The 17,890-nt window shown below is 48.7% G+C and overlaps 1 long non-coding RNA gene across 1 annotated transcript; it reads left to right on the forward strand.

The window, feature by feature from the left end:
* The first annotated feature begins 717 nt into the window (after positions 1–717).
* LOC131699512 (uncharacterized) lies at positions 718–5,361 on the forward strand. Its single transcript, XR_009308188.1, has 3 exons — positions 718–768; positions 2,267–2,369; positions 4,450–5,361. It is a non-coding gene; the product is annotated as an uncharacterized LOC131699512 (long non-coding RNA).
* Positions 5,362–17,890: the final 12,529 nt, after the last annotated feature.

Below are 17,890 nucleotides of genomic sequence, written 5' to 3' on the forward strand. Positions count from 1 at the left end.
CACTTCCCTGTTCATTACTGACATCTGAACAACACACTGAACAACCTAAGTACATTCTTCTTTATTCCAGACTTCAATACGCAAATTCTATTTACAACTTCAACAGCGGACAGTTATTTATGCATCCGTTAATTTGTATTCCTTCCTGTACTAAAGTACCAGTTCGTCTTCATTAAAAGAACTGCAGCAACACACAATAACAAAAACTAAGAAATTCTTCTTGTGTCTCTGATAACTTGCTCTGTTCACACCGTGCCGATTATGTTTGCGGAAAAGCGAGAAGAATTTGGGGGTTTATTTTTCGTCCCTCCAAATGTTGTTTTGCATCTTAACAAGAGTTTGGTAAGACCTACTTTAGCGTGCAGCTGTTTTGTCTAGGACCCATTTCAAAAATACAATACTAAGAAGCTTGAGTCTGTGCAAAAATGTGCTTGTAGGATTGTATTGAATGACTGGAATTGGGATTCTACTCATGACAACCTTCTTAGTTGCTCTTCTCTTAAACCATTAAGTGGCAGAAGGTCCTGTTTTATTCTTCTTCACTTCTATAAGGTTCTGCATTCACTGTGTCAGTCTGTGCTCGTAAAAGACCTGGGCTGAGAGGTCTCCACAGAGCTGCTCAGACCATCAGTCCTTATCTCTTCAGTTGTGTCGTTATTCTTTCTTTGGCACAGCCTTGGGGTTCTGGAATGCTCTTCCGGATTCCATTGTGCCGTTGTCAAGCCTCTCCGGGTTTAAAACTGCTGTTCAGCGTCATCTGCGTTTGAGGTAAACTTGTTTTAGTTGTAATTAAATTTAAATATAAATATTTGTATCTTTTGAATATATTTGTGCATTATATGTATACTCATGTGTATGTGTGTTTTTATTGATATTACTTGGATGTATAATAGTGTTGTATTGTTTATTATTGAGTCTGGTCTCTCTTTGTATTAGTGCTGCACTATTGAGATGTACCTGTGGACACAAAGTGAATAAACTAAACTAATTTAAGGGAGAAGAGGGAGAAGGATGCAGCTCAATTAAATTGCTTTTGCTAAAGCAGCTGAGAGGAATAACTTGGGCTCAAGGCATGATAAATGATTGTTGTCCATTACAAGTACAATACTCGTAGTGGAAAAGCTCAAAATCAATACTCAGATTGACTGGCTCGGCATCATTTCAGCTGTTAGCCTTTGCTGATCACTGCATGTCAGCGTGAAGGGACCTTAATTACAGGAAATCATGTTGTCCACATTACGTAGAAAGAACTATAGCTGGCAAGCACATAGGGTTGCATGGGGATTCCCATATGAACGTTGCAAATCAGAGGGAAAGGGCTAGGTTTAGGGTAATAGAATGACAAAACACAGAATTACTGTAATATCTCATAATCGCATTTACTGAGAATTATTCCTTGGTGATAATACATTAACAGAACAAGGTTGTGATTACCATTTTATTCCCAGATAGAAATGCAATTGGCAATGAAGAAACGATATTGTCACACCCTATATTTACAACTGTAACAGTGTGTTAATCAAGGATCACTTCATATCTATTTTATTTTTTTTGCAGTAATAAAGAACTCACATGCAAAAATACCATTAATAAACACACTGCAACTTACTGTATGTAGTGTTAACAAGAGCAGCACAGAAACCAGAATCAGACACTGTGTTACTGTATAGTTAATAGGAAATATCACCCATTAGTGTTTGGTGGCTATGCCTAGCCCCTCCTCCAATCCATGTGAGGGGCGTGGTTATGAATGTGCTGAGGCACAGTACTGGGCCTTTTGCTATTGGACCTGGACCTCTACACATCTAACTAGATAACTTTCCAGTTTGTTTATTTCTGTATTGGTAACATTCATCATCTTATACAAAAGGTCTATTTATTGTTTTACAGCCTGTACTGGAACATGTACCTGTTTTGAATGCAACTGCTTTGTTTATAAATTGAAAATTTTAACTGTGCATTAACTATTTGGTTTGGACTTTATTCATGTTTTGGATTGAGCCACACTGGAAAAGTTGACATACAGCTCATACTGCGTCTTACAATAGACTTTGGAGAGAGGGAAAGAGACACTTCTTCAGACAGAGAGTGGTGATGGTATGGAATGGGTTATCTAGTCATGTTGATGATGCTGAATCACTTGGATCCTTTAAGACCTGACTTAACAAAGTTTTGAGATCAATCAGCTACTATGAACCTGATGAGCATAGATTGGCTGAATGGCCTCCTCACAATCATACATTTTCTTATGTTCTTATATTTGCAGTGTGCGATATTGGTATCCATATTTCAGCTTGTGTCCCTACAGCACCTTGATGCAACATAAACAAATGGGACTGTCAACAAGGGCTGCTTTCTGATGACGTGAGGTGTGTATAAGGTCTATTGAAGACAGCCGTAAACAGACACCAATGATTTATATTTTTAATATAAAACTGAACATGGCATTAAACACTGTATTAAAAGCTTTAAGAAAGCAATAAGCAAGCTTATTAAGATAGGCAAGGATTTTACTTTTATCAGTGACTTATTCCATTTCACACTTGTAACCTGTCAATCTGAAAGCTTGGATGCTTTCTGTCTTATTAAAACTGGCTTATTTTCCGATTAGCAGCACCATTCTTTGAACAAAAGAGTTTTCCATCTTGTGACTGTTGATTAATTACAGCCTAACCCAATCTGCTGGTTTACAGTGAATGGGGAGATATGCAGCCTAGAGAAATGCTCACCTCTGAGCTACAGAACGCTTTCGCTCAGCATTTAATAACAGAACAGAAAATAAAAGGTTTGAAACAACAAAACACAGCACACGGCACTTGAGGCCAAAATAAATAGACGAACAAAACGGACTAGACAGACAAACAAACACGGTGAGCAGATAACAATATTTACGTTCTTTTATATTTACTTTACTCCTTCTCTCTCTCCCGTTCTCCACTCACCGAACACCCAACCCTGAGTGAAAGAAACGTGCATCTATATATACTGTTGTGCTGGGATTCAATTACTAATTAATTATTCACTTGAATCCCAGCACGTGAATTAATTCTGTGCAACCCCGTGCTCACATATTACATTTAACCAGCATGTGAAGTGATTTGTGCTCTCCTCGTGCCTAAATACAAATCTACACTTTTTAAATACACGTGAAACACAGACCCGTTTATATCCCGTGTACCAATGACTATACACCAACATTAACACACACACGCAACATACAACACATAATAAGCACACAGGGGCGGGGCACATTGCCACATATACCCCCCCCTGTGCAAAGCACACATGGCCTCAACGGCCACCTCCCCCCTTAAAAATCCAGCAGTCCAGAACAAAGTCTCGGGCTGGGAAGGGAGGCTTCAGTGGGCCCATGGCTGGCCATGCTGTCAGCACCCCTGCCGGTAGTGGCACGGCTGACAGCCTGCTGGTCCACTCCTGCAGCGAAACTGCTGCAGTGGGAGCAGGTCTCCGGACCTCCCCCACGATCTCCGGCAGCGAAACACATTGCCACAATCTTACACAGCGCTTTCTTATGGAATGTTGGTATTTGGGGTATTTGCTGGGCCTCCCAGGCAGGGTGACTAGTTTTACCAGCACACACAGGGAGACACCGCTGCAGAGCCTGGCTCTTTTGCATAGTTATTAAGATGCTCACTTGCGGAGTGTGTGGTCGTCTGTTCTCTCCCAGCCTCCGCCCTGTTACATTCTGCATAGTGCATGTTTTAAAAGATGAATGGAGCGGAACGCTGAGCTAGGGTGTGAAGTCAGAGGGCAATAAGTTTTTGACTATTGACTGCTAGAGTGATAATAGTTTCTGATAATGTAATCCTGTATTAACTGGAAGGGTTTGTGTTTATAAAATATAATGTTTTGGCACTACTACAGTAGAGTATTATGCAAATGCACTGAGCCACCCAGCACCCCACAAATATCATACTGTTTGAAATTCTGGCAGGGTGTCCTGACTCATGTTTCAGAAGCCAGGCTATGGAACAGTAATTTGTAAAAGGGGCTGCTCATAACTGATATGGGGAATGCGTATTGACAGGACAAACGTAAAAACATTGCTATCAACCTAGCCAGCTCTGGAGGAGAAGCTTTGATCTTTTTTTGACGTGCAAGGGCTGTAAGTAGCTGAAGCAGATGGGCTGTATAGTTGGCTGTGATTACTGCCGAGATGCATGTTCTGCTATAGCTGTATACCATGTGATCTGTGATGCAGTTCCTCTATAAACAAAAAAACCTTGCAATGGAAAAATGAAGCTTGGTTGGAGTGTATATCAGCCAATCCCTCAAATGTTAAGCTTTTGCTGTATACTGTAAAAAAAAACCTTTCTTGGCACACATTGCTGCATAACACAGCAAATAATAAAGCCTATCTGATCACTGGTCAGCACTATATGGGAAAGAGATAATCGTTAAATATAATTGGCGTCTTTTTATACCCAGGACCTCGAGAGCGGATGTCTGCAGGCTACCGGCCTCTGGAGGACAAAGACCAGCCCTGCAAATCTCCGCCCCCAAACTCACTCAGCGCCTGGCCTGTAGGGGTCGCTGCAGAGCGGTGAAGAGAAGCTGGATCCCACCTCCCCAACCCCGGGAGTGCCAAAGCCAATGGGGCTCCCCCCCAGTGAAGACCGGCTGCCTCGCACAACCAGGACTCGAACTTCGATTGCAATCTCTGGTTGTATGACTCAACTTTAATATATTTATAAATTACATTGATAAAGATATATTTGAATAAAACATTTAGCTCATGGCATACTGTGGCAAAGTGGTAATGACGTGCAGGTGAGTGCAGTGCAGAAGAATCACACAGACAACGTTGGTACAGGTGCAAGGGTGTTTATTTAATTTAATAAATGTCCAGAGCCTTAAGGCAAAACCTGCAAATAATAATAGTGCTGGAAGTGATACAGCGGCGTGTATCACTTCTATTTGTAAATCCTACGGGTTTGCGTGGTGAAGTCCGGGTTTTTCGCTGGCCGGCGGCTGCAGCTCCGGATCGTGCTCAGTAATCTTTGTGAGAAACGACACACAAGACAAACAGTGTAAATACACAGACAAGCAATCACTCACGGTTTTTAGCACAAACAAGACGGGCTCCTTCTAGGTTATTTGGTTTAACCATCTGCAAAGGAACAGATCACTCAAGCCATGCCCCCTATTTATACCCTCGCCCATGACCCCGAGGTTAACGAGCGCATCCGCTCTTCCAGTCCTCGGATGCCACGCCGCTTACCGTCTGGGTCACTGAGCTCGGGTGCCATGGCTCCGCCCCCTTCCGAACTGACCGACTTCCATCTACCCTACGGAATAAATTGTCGTGCCATTTCATTAAGGGTACTCTGTTCCTTGTATACCGTGCTCTCACAGATCGAGAGGGAGATTTAACACTAAGACTCATTCGATCTCTGTCACATATCCCACCGCTCAGAGTGGAGCTGAAGGAACACTCGGCTAAACCTACCTTTCCCATTACTCCCCCCTCCCAGGAAAAATAATCCGCATTTTGGTGGTCTTTCCCTGCACGGTGTACCATATGGTACATGTAAGGCTGCAATGCCAGATACCACCGAGTTATCCGGGCATTGCTGTCCTTCATTGTGCTTAACCACTTGAGTGGGGCGTGGTCAGTGAAAAGATCAAATGAGTGTCCCAGCAGGTAGTATCTTAAAGAGTGAGTAGCCCATTTAATGGCCAAACACTCTTTTTCGACGACGGAGTAGTTGCGCTCCCGAGGGAGCATTTTTTTTACTTATATACAGAACAGGATGTTCTACTCCGCCTACCATTTGAGACAGGACTGCACCCAACCCGACATCCGAAGCATCGGTGTGGAGGATGAATTTCTTAGTGAAGTCTGGCGTGATGAGAGCAGGGGCCTGGCAAAGTCTCTGCTTAACAGTATTAAACGCCCCCTGACATTCTTCTGACCATTTAATTAAATTTGGTGCGCTCTTTTTGGTGAGGTCAACTAAGGGATTAACCACTGTGGCATACTCGGGGATAAAGCGGCGGTAATAACCGGCTAACCCCAGTAGCGACCGCACTTGAGCCTTGGTTTTGGGGATTGCCGCGTCTACCAAGGCCTGGACCTTGGAGACAACGGGTTTCACCCTGCCATTCCCCATTACAAATCCCAAATATTGTGTTTCTCTTTTGGCAAACGCACATTTTCGCAAGTTAGCTGTCAGCCGGGCTGCCCTTAGAGACTGAAGGACGGCTGTGATCCTAGCCAAATGCTCTCGCCAGGTGGAGCTGTAAATGACCACATCATCAATATACGCTGCCGCATATTCACGATGTGGGTGTAAAACCTGGTCCATCAGTCTCTGGAAGGCAGCAGGCGCACCATGTAACCCAAACGGCATGGTTGTAAAATGAAACAGCCCCTCTGGTGTTGAAAATGCGGTTTTCTCTCTAGAACTATGAGTTAACGGGATCTGCCAATATCCCTTCGTCAGATCCAGAGTGGAGATGAACCTCGCCGTCCCCAGTCTATCTAGGAGTTCGTCGACCCGAGGCATGGGATACGCATCAAACTTGGCAATAGCGTTTACCTTGCGGAAATCAACGCAGAAGCGGTTGGTGCCGTCCTTTTTGGCCACTATCACAATTGGGCTGCACCACTCGCTCCTGGAAGGCTCAATCACCCCAAGTTTGAGCATGTCCCATACCTCTTTGCGAACGCCACTCCGTCGACTTTCCGGGATCCGGTAAGGTCTCTCTCGCACTGTGACACCTGGGGGAGAGATAATGTCATATTCAGCGAGGTTAGTTCTACCGGGCGTGTTAGAAAAAACATCGCTAAATTCCTCAATTAATCTACGTAGTTCACGTTGCTGATCAGGAAGTAACTGTTCCCCCATCGAAACGTTCTTTGTGCTAGAGGGTTCTAGCTCGGGCCCTAAATCATCCTCTATATTGCCTGGGGCTATGAATAACACCTCTCTTGCCTGCCAGGGCTTTAATAAATTTATGTGATAAATTTCTTTTTTGTTACGGCGATCGGGCTGTTTAATTTCGTAATTCACCTTTCCTATAGCCCGAATCACCTCATATGGCCCTTGCCATTTAGCACATAGTTTGGATTCCGCTGAGGGAAGTAGCAGCATTACCTTGTCTCCAGGTCGAAAAGTTCGGATTAATGCATTTTGATTGTAATGCTGCTGTTGTCGATGCTGAGCCGATCTGAGATTGTCTTGGGCCAAACGACCGACCAAATCTAGGCGATCTCTCAGTAGGAGCACATGCTGCACTACATTTTTGGACGAGCCTTTGTGCTCCTCCCACCCCTCTCTCAACAGATCGAGAATGCCGCGAGGCTGTCGGCCGTACAAGAGCTCGAAGGGGGAGAACCCTGTCAAACTCTGCGGCACCTCTCTCACTGCAAAAAGGAGGTAGGGAAGAAGCGATGCCCAATGTTTTTGCTCTTGATTCACAAATCGTCTCAGCATCGCCTTTAGAGTCTGATTAAAACGTTCCACCAAACCGTCCGTCTGTGGATGATAAACCGACGTTCTGATGGGACGTATTTTTAGTAATTTATATACCTGCTTGTGACAGTCTGGCTCGCAGTGGTGATGTGGATGACGTCACGGACCAGGAAGTAACTCAAACCAAACAGTGGATGGGCGGTTGAAGCTGAGTGTTAGTGCACTCAGCGTATTTAATAAACAAAATATTAAACAAATTAACACAACACAAAACAAAAGGGCACAAGGGCCAAACGAATGAACAAACAAACAAGTAAGTGATGTGCTGGGAAATCCAGCACGTCTTAGCAATTGTTTTGTTAATGTTGCTTTTTCTCTCTCCGCTCTCCCGTACTCTCCTCTACACTCTCAACCCCGAGTGCAGAGTGCTGCTGGTTTATATACTCTGGCCGAGGGATTTAACTAGTTGGTAATTATCTTATTATCCCCCGGCCAGAGTCTGCACGCGTTTGGTAAGGATGCATGACTGTCAGCTAGTTAAATAATCAGTAGCTGATCAGCCATGCATCCTCACGGGGTTTTTAAATATAATAACAAAAGACGCGGCGCTTTTACCCGCGCCGCAAACAAAAATACAAATAATAATAAATAGGGGCGGGACACTCCGCCACACATGCCCCCCCTTGTGCGCAGCACACATGGCCTTTTCGGCCACCTCCCCCCTTAGTCCCCAAAGTCCCGGTCAGCAGTCCCGGCGCAGGAACAGGGGCAGCAACGGGCCAAAGGTGGCGGCCACGGTGGGATGTCCTCCTCCCACCCAAACAGCCGTAGTGTTCCAATGGCCCGCGCACCGGCCAGCTCCTCTGGCCAAAAAATTTTTGGGGGTGGTCTCCAGACCTGCCCCCCCTTCTTCATGGCCGACAGCTCCCCTCCGTGGGGCTCTGGCCACCCTTTCTCCTGCAGCAAAATTGCTGCGGGGGAAGCTGGTCTCCTGACCTCCCCCCCCTTCTTCATGGCTGACAGCTGCCCTTCACGGGGCTCCAGCCACAGTATTTCCTGCCGCGAAAGTGCGGCTGGGGGAGCTGGTCTCCTGACCTCCCCCCCTTTCTTCATGGCCGGCAGCTCCCCTCCGTGGGGCTCCGACCACAGTGTAGTGACCCCAGGCGAAGCAGGATCCCTGGCGACCCCAGGCAAAGCAGGATCCCTGGCGACCCCAGGCGAAGCAGGATCCCTGGCGACCCCAGGCGAAGCAGGATCCCTGGCGACCCCAGGCGATGTGGAACAGGCAGCCCCAGGCGATGCGAGGCAGGCATCCCTGGGTGGTGCGAGGCAGGGCAGGAGCAGTCCTTCCCATGACGGTGGATGTGGAACCAGCAGGTATTCACCCTCTGCTGGTGGAGGTGGGAGGGGAAAGCAGTCCTCCCACAGCGGCTGAGACGGAACCAGCAGGTATTCACCCTCTGCTGGTGGAGCTGGGAGTGGCAAGCAGTCCTCCCACGGCGGCTGAGGCGGAACCAGCAGGTATTCATCCTCTGCTGGTGGAGGTGGGAGGGGCAAGCAGTCCTCCCACGACGGTTGAGGCAGAACCAGCAGGCATTCATCCTCTGCTGGTGGAGGTGGGAGGGGCAAGCAGTCCTCCCACGACGGTGGAGGCGGAACCAGCAGGCATTCACCCTCTGCTGGTGGAGGTGGGAGGGGCAAGCAGTCCTCCCACGACGGTGGATGTGGAACCAGCAGGCATTCACCCTCTGCTGGTGGAGGTGGCGGAGGCAGAGGCAGCTCTTGCTGCTCTGCTCCTGGTGATGGTGGAGACAGAAGCAGCTCCTGCTGCCCTGCTCCTGGTGGTGGTGGAGACAGAGGCAGCTCCTGCTGCTCTGCTCCTGGTGGTGGTGGAGGCAGAGGCGATGGGGCGGATGCTGGCCACTCAGAGGGAGGCTGTGGCGGTTCTGGCTCCCTCTGCTGTGGCGGCTGGGCTGGTGTGTGCCGTGCTCCCTTCAGCAGCATAAATAGAGGCTGCTGGGGAACATCAGCATCCTGCCCTTCTCCCCCCCAGAAAAATTCAGGGGGTTGAGCCTGTAACTCCTCCCCTTCTGGCTCTTGGGACTGCAGCTTGGGTCCTAAGGCTGTGGAAGCGCAGACTTCCACCTCTTGGGCTATGGACGCACCGACTCCCCCCTCTTTGGGCTGTGGACGCACCGACTCCTCCCTCTTGGGCTGTGGACGCACCGACTCCTCCCTCTTGGGCTGTGGACGCACCGACTCCCCCCTCTTGGGCGTAGGACGTTCGGGCTCCTCCCACTCGGCCGTAGGACGTTCGGGCTCCTCCCACTCGGGCGTAGGACGTTCGGGCTCCTCCCACTCGGGCGTAGGACGTTCGGGCTCCTCCCACTCGGGCGTAGGACGTTCGGGTTCCTCCCCAGGCTGTGGAGGCGAAACCAGCAGGCATTCTCCCTCTGCTGGTGGAGACGGTAGCGATGGCTCCTCTCCCTCTGATGCTGGAGACGGTAGCGATGGCTCCTCTCCCTCTGATGCTGGAGATGGCAGCGATGGCTCCTCTCCCTCTGATGCTGGAGACGGTAGCGATGGCTCCTCTCCCTCTGATGCTGGAGACGGTAGCGATGGCTCCTCTCCCTCTGATGCTGGAGACGGCAGCGATGGCTCCTCTCCCTCTGGCGCTGGAGACGGCAGCGATGGCTCCTCTCCCTCTGGCGCTGGAGACGGCAGCGATGGCTCCTCTCCCTCTGGCGCTGGAGACGGCAGCGATGGCTCCTCTCCCTCTGGCGCTGGAGACGGCAGCGATGGCTCCTCTCCCTTTTGTGCTGGAGATGGCAGCAGCAGGGTCTCTCCCATATCCGCAGCCAGGTAGTTGAACACCATGGCTGCGATGTCTGGGAGGGAAGCTGGGTGGTGTTGCTGTTCCCAGGCCTCCCAGCGCTCCCCATCTCTTGCCCACAGGAGGTTGATCACTGCAGGGAGGGCTTCCTCATAATCCCTCCCCGGCTCCACCAGCCAGTCCCAGACTCCCTCAGAGGAGAGTGCATTCGTCCTCTTTGGAGGATGCAGGTCCTCCCTCACTGGACGCTCTGGCTCCTCTTTCTCCTGCCATGGAGGGGGTTGGTCTGGTGCCACGTGCCCAACCTCACCAACCGCGAAGCACCACTCCTCACCCTTCAGGCAGGTGAGGCAGATATCCAGTGTGGCAAGGTAAGGCTGATGTTGCTGCGCCTCCTGCTGCTGTTGTTGCTGCTGCTGCTGCTTTCTCCTCCGGCTACTTTTCCCCATTTTTAATTTGAGAAAAAAAAAACGAACAAACAAAAAAAAACGCACTTTTCAATCCTGGTCCGGCTGTTGGAGGCGTTGTTTGTCCCACGCAGGACACCATATGTGACAGTCTGGCTCGCAGTGGTGATGTGGATGACGTCACGGACCAGGAAGTAACTCAAACCAAACAGTGGATGGGCGGTTGAAGCTGAGTGTTAGTGCACTCAGCGTATTTAATAAACAAAATATTAAACAAATTAACACAACACAAAACAAAAGGGCACAAGGGCCAAACGAATGAACAAACAAACAAGTAAGTGATGTGCTGGGAAATCCAGCACGTCTTAGCAATTGTTTTGTTAATGTTGCTTTTTCTCTCTCCGCTCTCCCGTACTCTCCTCTACACTCTCAACCCCGAGTGCAGAGTGCTGCTGGTTTATATACTCTGGCCGAGGGATTTAACTAGTTGGTAATTATCTTATTATCCCCCGGCCAGAGTCTGCACGCGTTTGGTAAGGATGCATGACTGTCAGCTAGTTAAATAATCAGTAGCTGATCAGCCATGCATCCTCACGGGGTTTTTAAATATAATAACAAAAGACGCGGCGCTTTTACCCGCGCCGCAAACAAAAATACAAATAATAATAAATAGGGGCGGGACACTCCGCCACACTGCTGTAGCGTATTTGACAAGAAATTAGTTCCATGATCAGTCAATATCTCGTTGGGGATCCCTACTCTTGCCATAATCTGCACTAGTTCTTTGGCTATCGCAGCAGCACTAGTGGACCTCAATGGAACTGCCTCTGGGTATCTCGTTGCGTAATCTACCACCACTAATATATGCGTATACCCGGAGTCAGAAGGTAGCAAAGGGCCGACTATGTCCACTGCGATGCGTTCAAAGGGGGTGGAAATAATCGGCAGTGGGACCAAAGGGGCGGGGCGCACTCGACCCGGCGCTACTCTCTGGCAGTCTGGGCATGTGGCTACATATTTCGACACTTCCTTATAAAGACCTGGCCAAAAGAATCGAGCCAATATCCGTTCCCTTGTCTTGTCAACTCCGAGGTGCCCCGCAAAAGGGATATCATGCGCCAGCCTCATGACCTCCAGCCGACAAGACGGGGGAACCAATAATTGTGTTACAGGATGTCCTGTGCCCGCGGCCAGGTTTACCCTATATAGTAATTGCCCCTTGATAATGAAGTGTGGAAATACTAGTGCCCCAGCGCCTTCAACATCCTTACCTTCAATGGACCGGACCTGTCCCCGAATGTGCACCAGTGATGGGTCATTGTCCTGCTCCCACACTAGGTTCACATTCGAGTGCCACATGTCCGGTATATTGAGCGGGGCGGGAGTAACATCTGCCCTTGATGGCCCAGTAACCTCGCCCTCTCGGTCACACTGCGTTCCGATCCCCTTCGACTGACGTTTTTCACCGTTATAACAGGCTCCCACCAGCCCCCAGCCTTGTCTCATTAACGCTCCCTCCCATTTCCGCAGCCTTCTCTCTTTGTTTGTTTTTTTCAGCCGGAACAGAGGAGAGAACATTTCCGCTTGAAAGGGAAAAACATTACCAATCATTTCCCCTTCTACTTTTTCTGCCACATTTGCGTGTATGGCCGGGACTGCCCTTAATTTCAATAAATCTTTATAGTTGGGCCAGTCCCGACCCAGAATAATGGGATGTGGTAACCTTTCCGCTACCCCAACTACCAGGGAACGTTTCATCGGACCGACCGATAAATATGCTTTTACTGTGGGGTATGTTGCCGTGTCTCCATGGATACAGGAGATCGCCACCTGACCTTGTGGCTGCCACACCATACCGCCCAAGAGAGATGCTCTAATTAAGGTCTGACCACACCCTGTGTCCACTAATGCATGGGTCTTCACATTTCCAAAAATCACCTTAACAATACAAGGCCCCTCCCGACCATTTTTCCCTCGCTTACCCGCTTCAGATGCCAGATTACAGACGGCCACGTCACACTCCATCGCAGATGGGCATGACCTAGCCTGATGTCCCGGCTGGCGGCACCTAAAACAGGTAGGGGGAAAGGAGGGCACAGTATTAAATGGTCTGTCCCGCTGCTGGTATGGCAACGGGGCAGGGGCAGCACCTCTACCCCAGCTGGGGGCCAACCTTGGTCTCCATGAAGAGGAGGCAAGGTCGCCCATTGGGGTTGGTGCTCTCGGAGGTCGTTGACCCGGTCCTGGTGGTGGGGCTGATGGAGCAGAGAGAGGAGGTGGGGCTCGGCTGCTCCGTTGAGGTAGCGGGGTGAGTAGCCCGGTCTGGGCGGATACCAGGGAGTCCTCGAAGTCCTCAGCGAGCTTGACTGCCTGTTCCAGGGTGTCGGGGTTGTGGCGCCGTATCCATCCTTGGGTCTCGGCGCCGACCACATGACAAAACTGCTCAATAACGATGGCCTCCCCCATCTGGGCAGTTGTTTTTAGCGCCGGGGTGAGCCAGTGTATCATGTGGTCACAGAGCTTCTGCGCGACCACCCTGGGGCGTACGTTCGGGGACCTCCTGTACTCCCTGAACCTCACTCGGTGCGTTTCCTCCGTAATGTTAAGACGGCGGAGAATAGCCAGTTTTACCAGGTCATATTGAGCGGCGTCATCATCCCCCATCGCCTGGTAGGCTGCCTGCGCTTCCCCAATCAGGCAGGGTCCCAGCTGGCTTGCCCAGAACTGTCGGGGCCATGACGCGGTGGTAGCCAGCCGCTCAAATGCCACCAGGTATGCTTCTGGATCATCATCCGCCGTCATTTTATGCGTCCTTGCTTTGGGCGCTATGAAGCCGCGTTCTGCTGATGCTGTGGGAGGTATTGCCAGCCCGACCCTCTCGATCAGCGCGGTGTACCTCTCCTCTCTCCGTCTTTCCTCCACCTCCCGTCTGCTGTCCAGCTGCTCCAGCAGCGCCGACAGTGTTGCGTAGTCCATCCTCACTTCTGACAACCACGTGTGGCAAAGTGGTAATGACGTGCAGGTGAGTGCAGTGCAGAAGAATCACACAGACAACGTTGGTACAGGTGCAAGGGTGTTTATTTAATTTAATAAATGTCCAGAGCCTTAAGGCAAAACCTGCAAATAATAATAGTGCTGGAAGTGATACAGCGGCGTGTATCACTTCTATTTGTAAATCCTACGGGTTTGACCCGCAACCCCAAAGTCCCGTTCAGACACCCACACTAAACACAAACACAAAGACAGTGCGTGATTAAAGTGCTAAAGGTGCAAACAAAAGACAGTTCCTGTAGTGAAAAGGTGCGTGGTGAAGTCCGGGTTTTTCGCTGGCCGGCGGCTGCAGCTCCGGATCGTGCTCAGTAATCTTTGTGAGAAACGACACACAAGACAAACAGTGTAAATACACAGACAAGCAATCACTCACGGTTTTTAGCACAAACAAGACGGGCTCCTTCTAGGTTATTTGGTTTAACCATCTGCAAAGGAACAGATCACTCAAGCCATGCCCCCTATTTATACCCTCGCCCATGACCCCGAGGTTAACGAGCGCATCCGCTCCTCCAGTCCTCGGATGCCACGCCGCTTACCGTCTGGGTCACTGAGCTCGGGTGCCATGGCTCCGCCCCCTTCCGAACTGACCGACTTCCATCTACCCTACGGAATAAATTGTCGTGCCATTTCATTAAGGGTACTCTGTTCCTCGTATACCGTGCTCTCACAGATCGAGAGGGAGATCTAACACTAAGACTCATTCGATCTCTGTCACACATACATGTCTATCACTGTCAGAAAAGAAGCTGTGCTCAGTGAGGTAGCTTGAATGAATAGAACTAGTTACCACACTAAATTAAGAAAAATAAGTCAAACAGGAGGGGGTGGGGGGGGGCGTGTCTGAAAGCCGGGGGGGTTAGGTCAGGATTGAGGTGCGCTTCTGAAGGACTGTGAGCGTCTCACTGCTCCAGTGGCATTGTCATTCCTCTGTCATCCCCACACACCCGATGCTGGCTTCAAGTACATCTGCAACTATAACAGCTACCAGAATACTGTGTTCAAGGTGTTTAAATGCATATGGAGTATCTAAAGGATACCACAGCACAATAACAGTTGGAATGCTAAAGAGTAATTGCTATACAGAAGTGAAATGAATTCCAATCATGCATTATTGTGGAATTATAGGAAAGCCTGATATGCTTGTTCAGAACTTCTCAGTTGACTGCACAGTGCACCAGGGGTTCCTAATACATTGTGCTAATGGAGTACCATATTTACTCCCGCAGTGCCGCATTATCTCAATTTAGCAATACAACACACAGTATGGAAATGACTCTTGATCAGGTCACTTACTCATTTAAGTTTCTAACGTGGCATGATGAACCTGCAATTACTGTTGTGGTTCAACTATGATGTGTTTCTTTTGATGGTCACAGGCACCCATAGGTACAGCAAAACACACTTTAACACTGAGCACACATGTGATTGACAGAACATACTGTAGTGTGGATTGTGAAATAATGTTTGAGTGACCACTTCTGCAAGTGACAAACATACTCTTATCCTTTAAATGTGTACCAGGACTAGATTATGTCACAAATTACATTTAGCAGAGCATTAGTCATAACTAAGGCTACGATTTTGGCATGGTAATTTTTAGTACTTTTTTATTTTTTTTTTTATTTAGTCGTTGCCAATTATTTTTATTATTTTCTCCCAATTTAGAATGGCCAATTATATTTTAAGCTCAGCTCACCGCTACAACCCCTGCGCTGACTCGGGAGGGTGAAGACGAACACACACTGTCCTCCGAAGCGTGTGCCGTCAGCCGACCGCTTTTTTTCACACTGCAGACTCACCATGCAGCCACCCAAGAGCTACAGCGTCGGAGGAGAACGCAGCTCTCGGGTATCTTACAGGCAATCCCGCAGGTGCCTGGCCAGACTACAGGGGTCGCTGGTGTGCGGTGAGCCGAGGACACCCTGGCCGACCTAACCCTCCCTCCCCCCAGGCGACGCTCGGCCAATTGTGCACCGCCCCCTTGGGGCTCCCGTCCACGGTCGGCTGTGGAATAGCCTGGACTCGAACCGGCGACGTCCAGACTATAGAGCGCATCCTGCACTCCACGCGGAGAGCCTTTGCTGGATGCGCCACTTGGTGCGGCAAGTGGCGCATGAGTGTGGACGAGGTGCGGCAAAAAAACAAGAATTCACGGAAAGGTCACCAAATAATGTAGTTTTAGCTACATCAACATACACGATAGCGTTTAAATAGTACAATACTATAATGACTATTGCTTTTGACTGATGGCAAGTTTAACCCTCATAAGGTAACTTGGGATCCAATCGAACCCCATGGTGCTTTAGTATCAGTTATTATGTGGATCTAGTTACTTGATTTTTGTTTCCTTTTAGGTAGTTGTCAGGCACCCATCCTGTTACACTATGCAAAGGATAATTCTAGTCCTGGTAGCCTAGTTGAAATTCCCAAATTGTTTTAGGTTTGGGATCCGTATGGACCACAGGCATAGTGTATTGATGGCCCGACCTTCTCTCGTGAATATCTCAGGCACTGTAATAGCTAGATTCCTGGTTTGAAAGTACAGAATTAGAGCTTTCCAACGATGTATCATATATCCTTAGAGCTTTCCAATGATGTATCATATATCCTGAACAGATGCTCCTAAGTAAAACTACAGCAAAGGCTTGAGTCATGTGACATGAGTCAGCTCCTAAGTTTGTTGCCTATTACTCGGTCGCTTCAACAGATAGCGTTCCGGTTTGAACATCATTTAAAAGTGCAGGCTTTGCGCTTTCCATTGATGTCAGGCATGCCCGTATGCGTACTTTCTACCACCCTCCCCATTCAGTGCTCCAGTGCTGTGATGACAGTCAATATGTCAAATGAAAGAGGAGGCTTGGGGCTTTCCAATGATATCTCACGTGCCTGTGACATACTCCTAGAATAGACCATAGCATCCAGAATACAGTGGTGCCTTCACTTGCTAGGAAACAGCTGTGCGCATTGGGCGCCTTATCCATTTTGCATAGCAGAAACAACACATTATACCAAACGATGGCTAGAAGTTAAGGAAAGGCAAAATAAAGTGTTCATGTCCATTCATTCATTTACTCCAGTTGTTAGTTCTATGTTGTCTTATTGCTGGGGTCCAGTTGGATACCAGGAATGTCAGTTTTCCGATGTGTCCTTATGAGGGTTAAATGTTACTTCAGAGTACAAAACGTACAGTACATACTTCAGACTTCCGGGTTTAATTGCTGGTTATTTAGTGAAAGCTCATGGCTCTTAGCCTTCTATAAACAACAAATAATAATAGAGAAACAAAACACACAAAAACTCACAGTTTCTTTATAACACAATACTTCTTCACTGGTCCTTTCATAACCATAACAAAGGAACGGATTGCTTTGCCACATACCCTGATATACCCCCAGTCATGCCCCCTTCAGTAGCGAGTGCAATCACGAATCCTCCAATCCATGACTTACACATCGCCTACCGCATTAAGGAATGTCCAATTATTAGTCAGCCTGGCTCACCGCTGCAACCCTCGAACTAACGGAGAGATGAAGACAAGCACTCGCGTCCTCCGAAACGAGTGCCGTCAGCCGTCTGCTTTTTTTTGCTCTGCAAGCCCGCAGTGCAGCCATATTCAGAACTTACACCGTCGGAGGACCACGCAGTTCTCAATTGCATACAGGCAGGCCTGCAGGTGCCCAGCCAACCACAGGGGTCGTTGGTGAGCCAAGGACTCCCCAGCCGACCTAACCTCTACCCTGCCGGGGCAGTGCTTGGCCAATTGTGCTCTGCCTCCTGGGAACTCCTGAATCAATTAATTGTTAATTGTTCAAATTGTTCAAAATGATGCAGAAGTGTTTATAATAGGCTGAAGAAAGTCTGGTTATGGGTGGTAGGCTGTAGGGACAGGTTGAATAAAGAGCTGTGCCAGCATTGATAAAGCTGTGACTTCCCAGTCTTAAAGCCTGACAGCTGTCAGTGTTTCATTGTTTTTTTTTTCTCTGAAATCTAAAACTTGCTCGTGTGACTCCTGCTTTTGCCTGCCTGCTTGCCCATCAGCTGGCCTGTTCCAGGTACAATCCCCTGCTTTAACATCCCCAGGATCTTCACCGTGTCATTCACACTGCAGAGCTTTGCGTAGGAAAGCTTTCCCAAACATGTTACATTACTTGTACTTCACT

Source organism: Acipenser ruthenus, chromosome 22 (assembly GCF_902713425.1).
Source record: "Acipenser ruthenus chromosome 22, fAciRut3.2 maternal haplotype, whole genome shotgun sequence".
In the NCBI taxonomy this organism is placed as follows: Eukaryota; Metazoa; Chordata; class Actinopteri; order Acipenseriformes; family Acipenseridae; genus Acipenser; species Acipenser ruthenus.